Here is a 19,237-nt window from a genome sequence, read left to right on the forward strand (position 1 = left end):
TCACCAAAATATGAAGGACTGAATTTGCATATTAAATTCATTTCGATACAAGCACAGCCACGGGCTGTGAAATGGATTATAGCTTAAGTACTTAGCACAGTGTCAGGTGTCTGGTGTGCAATGTATCATTACAAGACAGTATTACCCATGGAAATTCAAAGTTGTACTGTAGGAAGCCACATTTTAAAATATAGTTTCAAACATAGGCAAGCTGGCTTTATGAGCACAAGCCATTCTCCTATTTGTTCCACAATTGTGATTCTCAACATTAGTAACTTTTTTTTTTTTTTTGCATTAGGTTCCCCTGGTAAAACTTCATGGTTTTAGCTTTTACATTTACCATTTTTCTTGGAAATAAATTATGGTTGCAGGTTGCTCCTGTCTTCCATATTTAAAACCAATGCCCCCTATTCCATGTAGACTGGTATCTGCATTTATAATTTCAGAAGACAGACAAATAGGAAACAATTTCTTTTTTATTTCTTTTCTCTTCAATTGGCCTAGGTGAGGCTAGTATCAGTTCCAGTGGGAGGAGACATCCAGAGCATTGTTGAAGAAACTGGACAAATTTTCAAACATAGAAGGATACATTACCCTGACTCATTTCTAATATGAGCCTGATGTAGAAGATAAAGGATGAGATAAGGAAAAAACAACAAATAAAGAGGTTTATGGAACGAAATGCAAAATTTGAAACACAATGGATGCAAAGTCAATGTGTTAAAAAAGATCAGAAAAGCATGCACAGATAAATTGAATCATACACTGAAAGTTAAAGATGAGGTCAATCTAGGAAAAATCTTTGAATTTTCATGTGATGTTTGTCCTATCAGATTGATAGGATATGACTGGGGCTGTTGTTTATTTGCAGTTGAAATTTCTTTATGCCTTTCTGCAACCATTGCATCTACCAGAGCAAAGTGCTGCAGGCCATAGTCCCCCTAGTTGTTTCTAATGGTTTCTAGTTTTCTTTTACCTTCACATTCTACATTATCTCTCTACTCCTGGATGTTCGCTTATACCCAAAGTTTCTTAGCTATAAACTCAAAAATACTGTCCGGGAGATATCATCAGTCAACAAGAGTGTTCTTTTCTTTTGACTTAATGAACCATAGAATCACTGCATGCCAGGTTTGTGTTCTTGGTGTTTGGATTGTTTATGCTGTGTCAATATCTACTTCTTCATCATAGTGCTGTGGCTCTGTGAACCCGATCCTTCATCAAGCCCCATTCCTGAGTTTCATCTTGACTACGTACACTACTATTCCCCTTGGTAGCTCAGAGGTCTTTGTATTGTGCTTATACAGAGAACTATGCTAACTATTATATCACTGATTTATTCAGCAGGCACATGTTCATATTCGTGATAATGAAGTAAAGATGGAATTAAATAAGATGGGGTTACATCAATTGTTTTATCACTGCAGCTCAACAAGGAAAAGGATGGGGATGAGAAATATCAATGAGGGTTTATTGCTGTATGAAAAATGACAGAGTAGCCAGGCACAGTTGTGGGTGCCTGTGATTCCAGCTAATCAGTAGTAAAAAGAGAGGGAAGGACTTCCAGGCCAGCTTGGGTAACTCAGTAAGACCCCATCTTAAAAGAGAGAGAGAGAGAGAGAGAGAGAGAGAGAGAGAGAGAGAGAGAGAGAGAAGACAGCAAAATTCAGGCTGAAACTTAGAAACATAGAGGCCAGAATGTGGTATAACTTGAAAATAAAGGGCCCACTATTAATTAAGCTAGAGGTTTCAAGGCAGCCATAAGAGTCTGATATGCTTAAATTTATTTACATGAAAGAGTCTGTCAGTGTTTCATTTAGTTCAAAATCATATAATTTATCATAGCAGTTATGAGAGTAGACTTTAGAGGTAGTTGAACTTATATTTGAATTTAGATTTTTTCTTCCTTTTAGTTCCATAAATTTGAATAAGTTAACTTTTTGGAATTGTGATATTTAAATATATGAGTCAAAGCTTATAGTTGCAGGCTACAGAAACAAAATTTAGAAACTTTGTAGGGAAAAAAATTATTATGAGGACACAAATTTTTTTGAATTGGGTATCACTTAGCCAGGAAAAGAACCACTGCAAATATGAAGCAGAATTAAGAGTAAGTCTGATTAGAATGTGAAGGGTCAACATCAGGGCTGTGAACTTGTGAGCACACACGTCTACTGGCACTGGACGTAGCCTCTGGTACTGTCTCTGTTGCCACCTGAGGAAATGTGTTTGCATTGCCACCTAAGAACAAATGTTTTTCATGTCCAAAACAATGGAAATTAAAAGGAAAATGACATGTTGTAACAAAAACAAAGCCACCTCTCCAACAAAGTCTTTTTCACCTTATTGAATGATGTACACCAATATCTCTATACCTACCCTAACAAATAGCTCAACTTTCTTAGTTCTACCAATATCTCCACAAATATCTTTAAGTGTTTTAGAAACATGGTAATAAAATTTTTGGAAAGGTCCCTTTCTTAGGGCATTTGAAATTCTCTTTAATCATAGTCTTCAATTTCTGTGTTACACTCTTAATTTTCGAAAAAAAAATTATTATTTTTTTTTAATTCCAGGTTAAGAGGTTTATGCTTTATGTTTTACTCACTTTAGTAAAACATGCCTTTATTATTTATGGTCAAAATAGGTAAGGTAGTGAAATATTCAAAACATGCTGGTGGGATAGTGGCTTCCAAATAAAAAAATTGTAAAATTTTAATATTTTAAAGCTATACAATACTTTATTTTTTAAGTTCTGAATTAATGTTTTAAAACTGTGGTAAGTATTTTTATATCTACTAAGTTTGTTGAGACATCCTTTTATCATAGAAAGTAGGAGCTTACCATATGCGAGCAAAATTTGCATATTATCTTTATTTTCTTTCTGAGATAGTATATCTAATGATTAAAACAAGGGGTTTTACAGTTATAAAAGCTATGTGATGCTATGTATCAATGCTCCATCATTTACCAACTGGGAATTCATTATATCGAAGAGGCTCAATTTATTTGTCTTTATAATGGAATAATAACATATACCACATAGGGTAATGATTGAACACCTCAGAGAAAGTATCTTGGAGATGTTTTTTAAATGACTCCAACTCAAAAGATTCTAATTTTGTAGATAAGTGATGTTTCCCTGTATTGTACTTTTATCCTAAGAGCATCTATTGGAGACAGTCTTCAGACCACACTTAGAAAAAGTCAGATTTTTTTTAAATGTTTCTACTTTAAAGCACTTAGAAAAACAATATGTAGAAAAATCTTAAAAATTAATATAACTATTATTAAAAACAACCCTGAGACAGAAAACATGCATTTGCATATATTTATGTATGTGTTTGCAATTTTTTTTAAACTTTTAACTCTATTTTTGTTTCAGAGTCCATGCACAAAATGCAACATTTAGCTTTCAGCTGCTTCATTAGTAAAAAAAAAAAAAAAATATTTCTAGTAATTTTAATTTAGTTTCACATTTTAAAATTTGCTGATGGTACTAGATGTCTATGTCTAACTTATTTTTGTTAATTTTAGGTCCTATGAAAAATAATTCTGATGCCATGATTATAAAATGATAGAATCTTAATACTAAAAGAATTACTGAGTAATCCAGTATAGAATCAACAAATTCAAAAATTATGTAAGTTCAAGTTTCAACAAAAAATTACAGTTGAATTTAAACTGAAACAGATTCATTCTCATTGGATTAAAATCATGTTGTTAAAATAGAGGATAGTATGAAAAGTTTATGACATTAGGATTAATAATGAACTTAAAATTGCACTTTTTTTTTTAGTTTTAGGTGGACACAATATCTTTATTTATTTATTTATTTATGTGGTGTTGAGGTTCGGGATTGAATCCAGCACCCCATGAATGCCAGGCGAGCATGCTATCGCTTGAGCCACATCCCCAGCCCCTAAATTGTACTTTTTAAACTTCACTGATTTAGATATAATTACATAAAGAATATTTTGATTATTAAGTTAATAATTCAACTTTAATGTTTACTTCAAGGTTTTAGATATAGAAATTTTCTACTTATGATGTTTGTGACATTTAAATTAAGCATTAGAACAAAAAATTCACATATTACCATAAATGATTTTTCAACATTAATAAGGAAAATTGTTGTAACTAATGTTGATTTTTCAACATTAATAAGGAAAATTGAAATTAGTTTCCTTATGTGCTTAATCTTGATATTGTTCGTCAAATACTTTTGTCATTGACTCCTTTAAAAATATGTAGAAACTTAATTGTCAAAAATTCTGCGTCAGTTTTCCTTTCTTCAGTGTTGTATCTTTAACACTACTTTCTGTGTCTTATGGGATAATACAGCTTTGAAAAGAAGATAAACATTGACAAGTGGAAGGAGTTTTCTGGTCACCTGAAGAATAGATTTCCCACTTCTAATTAATCACACGTCAGCTGCTGGGCATGTGTAATTAATGGCACATGCCCCCAAGGCTATAATGTATAAACACATTGCTTATGTGGTTAGAGAAATATTAGCATGCTGATGATCACTGCAAATGAGAGCATGTTGTTAATTCTGCCCTTAACTATAGAAGGTATTATATTTACTCATGGCAGTTTGAAAGGCGCAAAAAGATTAGTCAGAAATAGAAAATACTGAGTGATGCAGCATAAATGTGATGGAATATACATATAATGTATATTAAATTAAGATACAATGTATGAGTCTACATTTCAGTATTTTATTTACTACTAACATGTCATAAACACAATGAAAATAATTAGAAAAACTATGGGTTCAAATAGCTTCTGAAACTCTTGCTATCTATGGGTGTTTAAGAGAATTGATTAATTAATGAGTCATGTTTTTCACAAATAAAAAAAGCATGCATAATCCCAAGAGTAAATATATTAAGACATATGAATGAGAAGTTATTTAATTGTAAGTTTAACCTGAGAGAACAGATAATATTACAGTTTGTACAACACACACCAAAGTAAAAGTGACTTTCTAAGCAACAGGATGCAAAATCATTACCCTATTCTTATAATGCAACCCATGTTTATTTTAAAAAGTTATCAGAGAACAAGAAAGATAATGCATCTAGAGAGAGCTATTGATTTTCAACAAACTCCCCACCAAATTTTGAAGAATTGGGAGGAAGTTGTGGGGAATTTGCTACAAACTCTAGACTATAGTGGAAAAACATAAGATGTTCCACTCAGAAAACTGGATACAAACTGCAAGAGGGTCAGGATAACTCAATTTAATACCTGCATACTTCAAAGTTTGACAAATTATACATTTATCTGTTTAATCAAGTCAAGATGACTTGAAAACACTAAAAAATAAACATCATTACCCTGAGATACAGTGCCACCTGTGTTCCACAACACACTGAATCCTTTTAAATTGAATTATGTTTTTAAAACAGGGGTTTTGTTGCTGCATTTTGAACCAAATGAGTCCAGAAAAGTATGCTCAAAGAATACCTTTATCCTGCTCTTTTAGTTTTCTCCATTGGGAATAATGATACCTACTAGTTAATACCATAATAAAATTTATACATTTGCACATTTTAAAAGAATAAGTCTTATTAACTGTTTTTCATTACAAAACTGTCAAAGATTTCTATACCAAACTTTTTTTTTTCTACAAAAGAGAGGTTTGACCATTGTATGAAGCTTTTACAAAAATTGTGCTAGTGTTACTTAATCATTTCTTACTAAACTGTTTTTGGAGCAAGATGATAAATGCATATCCATATGCCACTGGTGAATATATTGTTGCTTTTCAACTTTTAAGTGGTAAGATAAATAGAATTATACTACAGGAATATTATGCAAAAATGATACAAACCAGTAGGTGGTCTTGAAAAAACAGGGTGCAATAATTTTTTGGTGGCATTGATTGTATGGAAAATATGGTATCACAAAAAAATTTCTCAAAATTTTCTCATGTTACCCAAAGCCATCCATATATTGAAAGGAAATATATCTTCTATTAATTTTTGCAGATATAAAATTTTAGTCCATAAACAGAAGCTAATAAAATGCTATTTTTCTAAAAAAAAATGGTGGAGAAGAAAGGCAATGTGGTGCAAACCTGTATTTCTAGTAGCTGGGAAGGCTAAAACAGGAGGTTCACAAGCTTGAGGCTAGCCTCAGCAACTTAGCATGGCCCTAAGCAATTTAGTGAGCGCCTGTCAAAAAAATTAAACATGGCTCAGGATGTGGTTCAGCAGTAAAGCCTCTTCGGTACAGGAAAAAAAAAAAAAGGATAAATATTGGTGGAGCAATCAGTCTTTATTTTAAAATGTAGATTAGCTAAATTGATCCAAAAAAATTGAAATTGGGACATAATTCCAAAAAATGTTGTTGTAATATATATTAGTATATTTTGAAGTAAATAATGGCAATATATATTTGAAAAATAATGTATTGCCAATACAAGTCCACCACAACATGTGGGAAGCAAGTTTATGGTACTATATAGAAGATTAATACCATCACTGATCCAAGATGGCGGGCCAGAGGGAGGCAGCATTCTGTGTCGCTCTGTGACCTGGGACTCGAGAAGTGTTGCTTCTCTATGAGCGATATCCCTGCTTCCACACAGGAATCACAACCACTGTGAGGTGCATGGCTCCAGGCCTCAGCATCAGAGTAGTTCTCCCAAGTACTCATCCGTGCAGGACTACCAGGTGCCAGAGCGGGACCATGACACCAGCACCTGTGCAACACTTTTGGCCACCTACCTGAGCAAAACACAGGATGTCTGGCAGCTACCCATGCACAGAATCTCCAACTGCCACTCCTGTGTGGACCCCCATCAACCAAATGGGGCTCCCCCAGTTGCCTCCATCTTGGGACTATGCAGCAACAGAGATAATTCCCTAAGGGCTGTAGCCCACCTGCACTGAGAAACTTCATACAGGCTCTGAAGACAGCCACAAACACAGGTTGCATGCTACAAACCCAGTCTCTGAACTCATTATCCAATTCCATTTCCCGGCTCCCCCCACCCACCTGACACCCATCACTGAAAGCAAATGCCTCTATCTTGGGTCACCTTCATCACTATCTTTAGTGGGGGCAAATTCCAGCTTGGAACTCCAGCTGGCCAGGTACCCAGTTTCTAACTCCCCACTCTTCCCAGCAGCCGTGAACCTGGCACAGAGACTGCCCAACAACAACAACAACAACAACAAAAATACAGCTCTCAGCAGGGCAGGTGCAGAGCACGCCCAAAGTGGCACACACAAGAGCCCAGGAGAGAATGGGTCCATATTAGGAAACAATAAGGGAGAGGGTAAGAGTGATACAGTTTAGAGACTAACAGAGACCAGGAACTAGGAGGTCCTCAGGAGAGATAAGGAGATAAGACCAGGCAGTCATATTACAGAAGCAGGCCCAAAAGAGATCCCTGAGGTGCAGTCTCCCTTCCGGGACTGGTGCATGCCACATCCCACTTCCAGGTGCCTTCCACCCAGGAACAACCCTGCCTTCCTGGTTACCTTCACCATCCTGAGGGAGGACATACCAGCTAACAAAGGCAAGCAGGAAAGATACTGATCTCCAACCAAAACAATACTTGTTTTTTCCTTTGAGAATTTTTTTTCTTTTTTTCTTTCTTCTCCCCCTCTATTCTCCTGCCCTTACATCCCCAACACATGTGAAACCAAGTACTTTGTATGAATTAGGATATTCAGTATCGAGGTCTGAGACAACTGAATAATATATTACAGTTGTGCTGTATATTCTTTTTTTTAAATTCTTCATTTTTTTCTTTTATTCTCCAATTTTTACTGTTTTAACGTCTTTAATTTTTGTTAATATATAAGTGTGTTTGTTTTGTGTACACTACTGTCTTCCCTTACTTGTCTATCTAAAGTTACTACCTCTCTATTCTCCTGCTACCAACCTTCTTCTTTAGATTTCTCTTCCATACTTCCTAAGATATATAACTCTATATCCTCATCTTCTACCTCCTCAGCATATCTTGCTACACCTCACCCCTAGTTATTTATCCACCATCAGAAACTGTAAACCCTTTTACAAACATACTGATTATATTGTAGATAATAATCAAATTCATCATTTCTGTACTTTGTGATAAAACTGTAAATGTCTATTAGCAACTATTTGTTTGCAGGTGGTATATGGTTTATATTGAGATCTGTTAACATTGTGCTACCCTCAAAGTAGAGGTATTGAAACCCTACAGGTGCATGATAAGCCTATAGGGTAAAATACAGTAATGCCTTGGATCCACAGTGCTAGAAGGGAAGACACAAGAGCAACATGAAAAGACAAGGAAGTAAAATGCCCCAAACATATCAAGATACACGATCACTAGAATCCATGGGCAGCACAGCAGATGAAATTACAGAGAAGGAGTTCAGGATGTGCATAATTAAAATGTTCTGTGCATTAAAGGATGGCATAAGAGAGCAAATACAGGCAGAAAAAAACATTTCAACAAAACCACATCAACAAATGCAGGAAGGAAAAGATTACGTCAATAGGGAGATAGATGTTCTAATGAAAAACAAAAGAGAAATCCTTGAAATGCACAAAAAGTAAACCAAATTGAAAGTTCAATTGAAAGCATCACCAACAGATTAGATGACATTCCTTAAAAAAAGAAAAAGTCAACAAATAAGTGACCTACCATTATATTTCAAAGCCCGAAAATAAGAAGAACAAATCAACACCAAAGGCAGTAGAAGACAGGAAATAATTAAAATCAGAGCTGAAATCAATGAAATTGAAACAAAAGAAAACAATTTTTAAAAAATGAAAAAAACATAAGGTTGGTTCTTCAAAATAAATAAATAAATAAATAAATTTGACAAACCCTTAACCATGGGGCTGGGGATGTGGCTCAAGTGGTAACGTGCTTGCCTGGCAAGTGTGGGGCGCTGGGTTTGATCCTCAGCACCACATAAAAATAAAATAAAATAAATATGTTGTGTTCACTGAAAACAACTTAAAAAAATAAATATTAAAAAAATTCTCTCTCTCTCAAAACAAAAAAAACAAAAACCTTAACCATGCTAACAAAGAGAAAGAGAGAGAAAACTCAAATTACTAACATACATGACAAAAAAGAAAATACCACAACAGACACTACAGAAATAAAGAAGATAATTAGGATTTATTTTGAAAACTTCTACTCTAATAAAATAGAGAATATTGAAGGCAATGACAAATTTCTAGAATCATATGATTTGCCTAAGTTTAATCAGGATGATATATACACAAATTAAACAGATCAGTTTCAAGCAATTAAATAGTAGATGCAATCAGAAGTCTACCTACACAGCAAAGCCCAGGACCAGATTGATACACAGCTGAGTTCAATAAGCCCTATAAAGAAGTACTTAATACCTATTCTCTTCAAATTATTTAATGAAATAGAAAAAGAGGGAGAACTTCAAAACTCATTATTTTAGGCCAATATCACCCTGATCCCCAAACCAGCCAAAGACACATCAAAGAAACACAACTTCAGACCAATACCTTTAATGAACATAGATGCAAAAATTCTCAATAAATTTCTGGCAAATTAAATTTGAAAACATATCAAAAAACATAATAGTGCACCATGATCAAGTGGGGTCATCCCAGGGATGAAAGTTTGGTTCAACATACAGAAATCAATAAATGTAATTTATCACATCAATTAACTTAAAGATAAGAACCATATGATCATCACAATAGATGCAGAAAAAGCATTCCACAAAGTACTGTCAAAACACTAGAAAAACTAGGAATAACAGAAACAAATCTCAACATTATAAAAGCTATGTATGCTAAGCCCCAGACCAACATAATTCTAAATGGAGAAAAATTTAAAGCATTTCCTCTAAAAATTGGAACAACATAGGGATGTTCTCTTTAACCAATTCTATTTAACATAGTTGTTGAAACACTGGCCAAAGCAAATAGACAGACAAAAGAAATTAAAGGGATACATATAGGAAAAGAACTCAAATTAGCACTATTTGCCAACTATATGATTATGTACCTAGAAGACCCAAAAAACTCCACCAGAAAACTTCAAGAACTAGTAAATGAGTTTAGCAAAGTATCAGGATACAAAATCAATACCCATAAATCAAAAGCAATTCTGTATATCAGTAACAAATCTTCTGAAAGGGAAATAGAAAAACTACCCCATTTACAATAGCCTCAAAAAAGGAAAGAAAGAAAGAAAGAAACAAACAAACAAACAAACAAACTTGGGAATCAATGTAACAAAAGAGATGAAAGTCCTCTACAATGAAAATTACAGAACACTAAAGAAAGAAATTAAGAAGACCTTAGAAGTTGTAAAGATCTCCCTTGTTCTTGGATTGACAGAATTAATATTGTCAATATGCCCATACCACCAAAAGCCTACAGATTCAATGCAATAACAATCAAAAAACCAATGACATTCTTCATAGAAATAGAAAAAGCAGTCATGAAATTCATCTGGATAAATAAGAGACCCAGAATAGTGAAAGCAATCCTTAGAAAGAAGAGTGAAGCAGGTGGCATCACTATATCAGAATTTAAACCACACTACAGAGCAATAGCAACAAAAACAGTATGGTACTGGCACCAAAATAGATTGGTAGACCAACGGTACAGAATAGAGGTCACAGAGATTAACCCACATAATTACAGTTATTTTATATTAGACTAAGGTGCCAAAGACATACATTGGAGAAAAGATAGCCTCTGTAACAAATGGTGCTAGGAAAACTGGAAATCCAAATGCACAAAATGAAATTAAAACTCTATCTCTCACCATGCAGAAAACTCAATGTAAAGTGTATCAATAACCTAGGAATTAAACCAGAGACACTGCACCTATTAGAAAAAAAAAAAAAAAAAGTAGACCCGAATCTCCATCATGTCAGATTAGGCTCCAACTTCCTTAATAAGATTCCTATACCACAAGAATTAAAATCAAGAATTAATAAATGGTATGGACTCAAACTAAAAAGCTTCTTCTCAGCAAAAGAAACAATCAGTGAGGTAAATAGAGAACAAATTTTTACCCCCTGCACATCAGATATAGATATCCCTAGGGTATATAAAGAACTCAAAAAGCTAAACACCAAAAAAAAAAAATAGCCCAATCAATAAATGTCCAAGGAACTGAACAGACACCCCTTAGAAGATGATATACAATCAATCAACATCATATAAAAAGTGTTCAACTTTTCTAGCAATTAGAGAATGCAAATCAAAACTAAGATTTCATCTCACTCAGGTCAGAATGGCAGCTATCAAGAATACAGACAATAACATGGGTTTACAAGGATGTAAGGGAAAATGCATATTCATTTATTGCTGGTAGGACTGCAAATTGGTGCAGCCAAAATGAAAACCAGTATGGAGATTCCTTGGAAAGCTGGGAATGGAACCACCATTTTATCCAGCTATCCCACTGCTCAGTCTATATCATGCTAAGTGAATTTGGTCAATCCCAAAAAACAAAATGCTGATTATTTTCTCTGATATAAGGAGGCTGATTCATAATGAGATTGGGAGAGAGAGCATGGGAGGAATAGAGAAATTCTAGGCAGGACAAAGTGGTGGGAGGGGTTATGGGGGTAAAAAAGATGGTGGAATGAGATGGATATCATTGTCCTAATAACATGTCTGAAGACAAGAATGGTGTGAATATAATTTGTATACAACTAGAGGTATAAAAATTTTGCTCTATAAGTGTAAATGAATTGTAATGCATTCGGCAGTCATATATAACAAATTAGAATTAAAAAATAAAAATTATCTATCAAGTTGGTAGTAAAGGATTTATAAAACAGCTATTTTTCAATTAAAAGTAATCCTGTGATTTTTTGCATCTTATTTTATTTCTTATTCATTAACACAAAACATGTTTCTGATAAAAAATATTGCATTCAGAATACTATGTCTGAAACTGTACTGTATAAAAGCAGTGCAATCAAAATATCATGATCAAAACATTACTGCCCTCCATACAAACCATCTAAATATTTTCTAGGCAATAACTAAAAGGTACACTGTGTTTCTGCCCTTAACTTATTCCTTCCGTTTGATTCTTATTAGAATCCTGAAGGTATGCTTGCAAAACAATCAATCCTAAATTATTTATCTCTCAGCTGCTTTTTTAAAAACTATTTTTTCCTATAGGTTTTCTCTCTAAATGTCTTTCTGGGTTCATTTTGATCCCTATAAGCTGAACTATCTTTTGCTTTAAAGTTTAATAGTATATATAAGTGGGGTTCCCATTTTTTATGCTTATAGTTGGTCAAAGTTCAAAATTAAAAATTCAATCATACTCTTCCCTTCTAAATTTTATACTTAGAACTTCTATTATTGTTACTTAAAGTAAGGAGGAATTAGTGATTCCTGGGAAAACAAATTCTCTCTTTATACAACATCATGGAATTTTGTTTGTCTCACATAAATGTTTGCAATTATCTTCATAATTTTAGTTTGTTAGCAACATTCCTTTTCAAATCTTTTTATATTTTAAATAGTATCAGCCCTTAATGTAGGACTGGGAAAAGTCTTTAATGTTGTCTAACTTTCTTTAAGGATATATGATATAATGAAAAGTAGAAAAATCAATTCTCATATTGGCTAATAGCTCAGTATAATGATGATCAAGCTTCTAATGATGACATCATCATAATAAACTAAATCATTTTATAAGTACAAGTGTTTAGCATTTCTCTGTTTGTAGCAAAATGTATCCTCAAATTGCCTATTTGATTCACCCTGTTTTATAAAACATGAAGTGATTTTCTTCAGGGAAAGGTTCAAACAAAAATTTTGATTTACAAAACATCTTGCCTTAAAGTTCAGAAATCAAGCCTGGATCCCTACATAGAGTATGCTTGAACAATGGGGTAAGCTATGAAATATTCTGGGGATGTGTGGTTCTTCCTACACTACTTGTTACCATGAGCATTACAGTCAATGATTCAGAACTTAAACCTAAATAATGTCCACCTAAATTGATCCACATGATTTAACAGACATAGCCTAAATTTTTAAAAAAAGTAACTATTTTCATTTTCTTTGATAATCAATAAACATCTTCCAGTCAGTAGATAAGTGTAAAAAGAAATAAACAATAGATCTAAGACCACTTTAAGGTATATGTCTTGTAAAAACAAAAGTAATTAGTAAAATGGAATTGGAACATGAGTTTATTTTTGTTTAATATAGTTAAAATTATAATTAAAAATAACTCATACCCATGATAAAAATAAAGTAGTTCAGATCAATTTCAAGCAAATGAGCTTTCAAGAGATAAGTAAATATAAAGCTCTTAATATTTTAGTGGCTCCACAAGTGTGTACGTGCACTTGCACACAAATATAATATCTTAAGAGGGAAAACACAAATTAAATATGACACTTAATTTTTCCTTTAGAAAATAAAGGAAATTACTTCCTCTCTCCTGTTTTCTCAAACATTTACTTTGTGAATCTTATATTTGTCACTTTCTTAAAGTCCTGAAAACTATTCCTTTGAAATGTAATCATAAAAGATGTAGCAGCCCTATCCCCATTTACTGGAACATTAGAAGTCAAATTTCTGTAGATTCCTCACTCAAAGTTGTAAAACTTCTCCTGTCATAAATATATGAGTTTATTTTTCCTGTGTATATAGCCAATTAGAAAACACAGGTTGCCACCTCAATTACCAGGTGAGTCTCGGATAAACCATGTGTGATGAATGGGTCTGTCAAGTCCTCTAACTTGAAGACTAATTGTTAGTCTTGAGAACACTTACATAATAAATTGTATCTGAGCGGCTGTGTAAAAGACTTTGAAGTTTTTCAGTATCACATTCTGATTTAATGTTTACTCAATAATAAAACTATTTTCTTTCCCTTCTACCTTAGTAAAGAGATTTTCTTGGTTGGCAGGCTTTGAAGTTTTTAATGATATTTCCTGAACAATACACATGTTTGTGTAAGCGTCTGTAATTGTGTGGGATTTTATTGTATGCTTGGATCTAGTCATTACAAAAGATGTAGTGATTGTGATTGCCTGTTAAATGCTGGGTCCGTCTTGCTTTGGAAGATGCTTGTGGCACACAAAGACAAAATTAAAACAAAACTGAAATATACAATAGCATGAAGATGGCTATCAGTGTTACAGAGTAAAAGTAGGTAATAAAGTAGGATAAGAATGGCTACCTTGACTGCTGGACATTTTAAATGGTGTATTCAGGTTGAGATGACTGAGAATGTGGCATTTGAGAAGATTTAAATAAGGAGAGAACCATACAGATATGTCCAATAGAAGTAAATATCAAGCAGAGATAACAGTGTTAAGACCCTGAGTAGGAAAATGCCAACATCTTAGCCAAAAAGCAAGGAGGCCAACAGAGGGAAGACAGGAAGTCAAAGACAGTGGGAAGGAACAGAGACAGATTCCATGGTGCATTGTTAATACTAGTTGAAATGTTCCCACCAATTTATATTCATAAAATACTACTTAGATATACTGATCTTCAATATTATTATTAACAATACATAATAAATATTTTAGGTTCACCAATGTTTTTAGAAAAAATCGTATTTTACGTGGCTCTTACAAAAACAAACATGAACATATTTTATAGATATTTTAGACTTAATTCTATGAAATTTCAATTGATTTACTGAAATTTCCTTTTCTTATTAAATCACAAAAAAGTATATTAAAAGATGGGCATTATAAAATATTAATAAAAATCATAAATATTTCCTAGTATTTGAAATATGAAGCAGGAACTGATAAGTGGTTTGGCAAAATGTCATTCATTTTAAAACTATATTTTTCTTTGCATATTTTCTGTAAACAAAATAAATGTTTAAATTGTATTTTTAGAAGCCTAATTAGCATGTGTTAGAAATTTCCTTTGATAATTGTCCTTGGTTTCCTGGATGAGCTGGCTAATAATCAGATTAATTTTAATACTCAGTGATTAATTGTCTCTGAAATTATCCATTGGTTGAAAATAACTGTTCACGCAGAGAAAACTCTGATGGTTAATCACCACCACAAACATATTCAGAGCTTTTTCTAAGTCTTGAGAGTAAAAAAAAAAACACTAGAATTTGCATGCATGCATTAGGAAAGAATTAAAATGAGAACAAACTGCTTATTTCTTTGGATGAACAGAAAACTACCATTTTACAAAATATCTCATAAAAAATGAATGCTTAGAACCACCATTTGACCCAGCTATACCACTCGTCAGTTTATACCCAAAGAACTTAAAAACAGCATACTACAGGGATACAGGCACATCAATGTTTATAGCAGCACAATTCACAATGGCTAAATTGTGGAACCAACCTAGATGCCCTTTGGTAGATGAATGGATAGGGAAACTGTGGTGTATATACCCAATGGAATATTACTCAGCATTAAAAGAGAATAAAATCATGGCATTTTCAGGTAAATGAATGGAGTTGGAGAAAATCATGCTAAGCGAAGTTAGCCAATCCCAAAAAACAAATGCTGAATGTTTTCTCTGATATAAGGATGCTGATTCATAATGGGGTTGAGAGGGAGTGGGGGAGGAATGGAGTGACTTTAGATAAGCCAAAGGGAAGGGAGAGGAAAGGAGGGAGCATGGGGTAGGAAAGATGATGAAATGAGATGGACATCATTACCCTAAATACATGTATGAAGACACAAATGATGTGACTCTACTTTGTGTACAACCAGAGACATGAAAAATTGTGCTACATATGTGTAATATGAACTCAATTGCAATCTGCTGTCATATATAACAAATTAGAATAAATTAAAAAAATCCTGTCCAACTTCTCCCTTTTACTTCATCTTTGGGATATCTGCCTCAATAAGAATAATTCCTACTTCCAAGGATAAACACATGATAATCTTTATTTGAAGACAACTTGAAGAAATCTTCCAAATATAAAGTTTTTATATACTATACCTAAAGTGACCCTCTATGTAATGAATGCAGTGCCTAATTGAAATTTATGTTAATACATCACCTGAAGTCAGCTTTCTTATTTTATTTTATTTTTTAATCACTGGGACCAAAAGATCTGACAGAACATGTAGAGAGGGAAACGTTTCTTTTGGCTCATAGTTTCAGAGATTCAGTCCATGGTCAGCAACTCCATAGCTCTGGGTCTGAGGTGAGTCAGAATCTCATGGTGGAGGGGATGGCCACAAAAATCAGCTCAGGACACAGCAATCAGGAAGCAGAGAGAGCTCTGCCCAACTAGGGCAAAATATAAATAACAGAGATACCCACCTGAACATACTTCCTCCAACCACACCCCCTAGCTAGCTACAGTTATCGCCCTATTTATCCATATCAGTGGATTAATTCACTGATTGTTTTTCACCTCTTATAATATTAATCATTTCAACTCTAAAACTTCTTTCATTGTCTCACACATAAACTTTTTTGGGAGATATCTTATATCCAAATCTTAACACCATCTCTCACCTGATACTTTGTGATTTGTCTTGTGTATCCCACAAGTACTTCCCTCAGGGGATTGCCAGACATATTTAAAAGTTTTAGACAGGATCTTTTTCAAAAGAACATTTTATTTTAAGTGACAATAGAATAACCTTGATTTTACTGATTTGGTATTTACTTCCCTTCCACTAAAATAAATTTGAGTCAATGATTTTGTCAAATATCACAACATATTTATATGGAATACCCTTAAGAGATGTAGTTTTTGTCAAAAAATTAGGTTTCTGCCTTTAAGATCAACTACATTTATCTGTTGAAAGGCATCTATGTTGGTTTTATAATTTAGCTATTGTGAATTGTACTGCTATAAACATTGATTTGACTGAGTTACCATGGTATGTTGATTTTAAATCCTTTAGGTATAAACCAAGGAGTGGGATAGTTGGGACAAATGGTGATCCCATTCTAAGTTTTCTGAGTTATCTCCTTACTGCTTTTCATAGTGGTTGCACCAATTTGCAGTCCCATCGGCTATGTATGAGTATACGTTTTTCCACACATCCTTGCCAATACTTATTATTCTTGATAATTGTCCTTCTGACTAGAGTGAGATGAGATCTTAGTATTGATTTTAGATGCCCTTAAACAGACAAATGGATAAAGAAAATGTAGTACATATACAGAGTGGAATATTACTCAGACTTAAAGAAGAATGAAATTATGGCACTTGCATGTAAATGGATGGAACCAGAAGATATCATGCTAAGTGAAATAAGCCAATCCCCAAAATCAAAAGCCAAATGCTTTTTTTTCTGATAAGTGGATGCTGATCTATAGTGGGATAGGGGAGTAGGGAAAAATGAAGGAAGTTTGGTTTGGTTAGGGCAGGAGCGGGACTGTGGGGATGGGAAGGACAGTAGAATGAGACAAATATTTTTACACTATATACACATATGATTCCAGTATTGGAGTGACTCTGCGCCATGTACAGACAGAGGAATAAGAAGTTGTACTCCGTTTGTGTACAATATGTCAAAATGCATTCTACTGTCATGTATAACTAATTAGAACAATTTTAAAAATCAACAAGAAACCAAACCTGCCCTAATTATGTGGTACAATGAGCAGAAACTGGGATTGAGGATCATGCATGGAAGTGGTGAGGCTCAGAAAAGGAGAAATCTCAATATAATTGTGTAAATGCTCAATGGATTTCATAGGAAGAGATAAAATTCTCCTGTATGGTTGGGTTTAGAAGATTTGTGCAAAACTTGATGATTGGGTCCTTCTCTCTGTCTGCACAAAATAAGTGTGGAAACATGAGAAGAGTTTATAATCAGTGAAACAGATTATGGCTTATGTCTAAATTTGTATAGTAAGCATGTGATATTCAGATAAATATTCCATTTTGAATCAATCATGCCAAAATATTGTACTACTTGCAAAAGACATGGTAAGACAAAGAATTTTTCAGTGACCTCTGCATGCCCTTAAACCCTACTGCTCTTTCTTCTATTATCTTCCTCTTTTTTTTTTTTTCTTCTCAGCAGTGCTGAGGATCAAACCCAGGATCCTGTGCATGCTAGACAAGTGCTCTACCTTTGAGTTACAACCCCAGAAATTCCACTATGTCTGGCACATAAATTTGGTTCTTAACTGTTCCTCTAACATTTTAGAAGATCTATAATTTGTTAAAAAAATAAAACTTCCAATACAAAAAAATCAAACCCTCCTTTTCTAAGAACCATCTTTCACCAAATATTCCTTCAAATTTGTAGAACACTCACTGATTCAGTTCTGCTAAAGATGTATAAATATTCCTCCCTTCTTACCCAAATTAGAAGTCTCTTGTGAAACCTTCAAATGAAAACTTTGTTTTTTTTAATCTTCCACATCAGAGTAACTGAAGTTTAATATTTTATTGCAAAATTAATCTTTAAATGATCAAACAGAGTAAGTGACAGCAAATATGAAATGCAATATATAGTGATTATTCAACACTACTCTATTTCAATAGCAGTCAATTCTGAGTTTGAAATAAACAAAGACATTTTGTAAATTCCAAGGTATAGATGGCTATACACATTTGCACTTTATTTTACTATTAGAAATAACTTGGAGCTGTCTTTCTGGACTTTTCTAAAGCAGGATTCTACATAAAAATGGATATTTGTGTTTTTAAAAATGACACACACCTGCATGACCATCACATGGTCACCTTACCTATAGGTCACATTACAAAAATATTTAAAAATGATTTTTAAATCCCTCTTTTTCACATTTCCTAAAACAATTCTCTTTTGAGTTTTCTCTACCTTGAAATACAATGATAATCTCTGATTTTAGCTGATTGCTTTTACGATTCACAGGCAGACACTGCCAAATTCTATCATTTGCAACATATCTCAAATATTAAAGTTCACATCATTGGCTTTATATGAGATTCTTATTAAATTATCAATTTGATTTTTTGAGTATAGTTGTCTCCTAATTTTCTGTATTTCTACCATGCTTCCAAGTAATGCTAAAGTTTCTTGACCCCTGTCTGTAGTTTGAATGGCAGGGCTTTAAATATCCAGAGCTATTCCTTTAGTTTCACACATAGGCTACCAACATTTATGTTTCAGATTCCAGTAGGCAGTTTATGACTTTCTCTTTAACACATTGTCTTTTCCCAGGTTCCTCTGTATTCCTGAATTTGCCCATATTTCATACAGGGTTTCCTGTGTCCTTTCTTTGATGTCTACTGTCCATCTCTGCAATGTGACTTCTTCACTTAACATCATGGAGTTTCTTA

This window comes from Marmota marmota, unplaced genomic scaffold, assembly GCF_001458135.2.
Source record: "Marmota marmota marmota unplaced genomic scaffold, marMar, whole genome shotgun sequence".
NCBI lineage: Eukaryota > Metazoa > Chordata > Mammalia > Rodentia > Sciuridae > Marmota > Marmota marmota.